Raw genomic sequence first — 1665 nt, forward strand, 5'->3', positions numbered from 1 at the left:
GCTACAACACTTTTGGGCACTATATTACCAAAAAATATCTGAGAAATTATAATGTTTAAATAATAAAATAACCAAAACTTAAATTTTATATTTAATATTGCGGAATATTAGTCCCAATGAATATGTGCTCTTAAGTCTCGTATCGTATATTTTTCTCAGACACCTTCAATTATTTATGATTTGTACTTTTATCGTCAATTTTAGGTGTTATATTATCACAAGAAATGTTTACATAAAAATTTAGAATATTTATTTTAATTTTTCTAATAGGAAATAGAATTTATTTACATTCAATTTGAGCAACGTCAGTTAAAACACAGATCCCTTACTCTTAGACTTAAATTTTAGAGCTCCTTTAACAATATTTCAGGGAGTGCTGGGGTGCACCTGGCATCCATTGTGCGCACGTCTATAATCATTCATTTTACTATTGTACTATCATGCTAAGACGTTATTTTTTTTCTTATCTCTCGGAAACCTATGAGATTTAATCTCATAAATTAATTTAATAATTAGATATAATCAGCATTTTAAATTATCAATGATTGATTTGACCACGAAGCATAGGGTACATTTTAATAAAACGTGCGGCTGCATCATATCATCATATTTATATAAAACTGTTGAAATACATGTATGGATGTTTTATAAATAATATTATGTAAACAACCGGCTGCAGTTATAGCTGGACATAAACATAGGTTTTACTACTACGCATACAAGTATGTACATTATTATTATGTAGGTTACAAGTAAAGATAATATACTGCATCAGTGAAATGTACAGTGAAAAAAAAAAAACGGAAAAACAACCAGACAAATGTTATAAAATGTTGGTAATTTACACCAACCTCATCCACCTCGATAAAACGGAAACTCGTGAAAACGGAACGTTTTTATAGGTCCCGATGGATTCCGTCTTTTGGACGAGTTTCACTGCGTGTAATATATATTATTATTATGTCTAGTAAATAAACAGCGAGCCGGTGTTCGTCGTAATTACAGAGTTTTTATAACCGATACAACCCCTGCAGCACGGAGGCGCATTTTTCTTTGTCCGCAAATCGTCGAGTTTCGGGAGGAAAACCCTATTTGACAAAACTTGGATGATTATTGAACTTGTTTTTTTTTTTTTCGAATCAAATAAAACCGTCCATTACAACGTGTACAAATGTGGTTTTTCTTTATTTTTTTTTTTGGATCAAAACTTGTTTGCCGAAAATATTACGTTCGTAATTTGATAAGACTTGCGATGTATGACGCCGGGAAAATAGTCCATGGGGTAGAATCACCACCAACATTAAACTATACAGCACCTCGGACGGTAATAAAACCCCATATATTGGAATGAAATCGACGGACCTCGGTTTTCGCGATAATTATAATTGCAATGTGTAGTATTATTGTTGTTTGGATGCGTTTATGTCGGGTATTTGAAATCGGTTGACGTGGCAATTATTGGTTCGCAAACGATTTGCACTGCACCGATACGTGGTTGTTACAGTGAAGTAAGACTAGAAAAGTTACGTATTATAGTTCAGAAGTTGATAGAAACAATTGACTCAATTTTATCATGTGAAGTGAACACGTTATAAGTATAGTGATTTAAATCAAGAGTTATTGTTTGAAAAACAATATTATGAATGATAATCAATATAATTATTA

The sequence above is a fragment of the Sipha flava genome, unplaced genomic scaffold (assembly GCF_003268045.1).
Source record: "Sipha flava isolate LNK unplaced genomic scaffold, YSA_version1 205_pilon_pilon, whole genome shotgun sequence".
Taxonomy (NCBI): domain Eukaryota; kingdom Metazoa; phylum Arthropoda; class Insecta; order Hemiptera; family Aphididae; genus Sipha; species Sipha flava.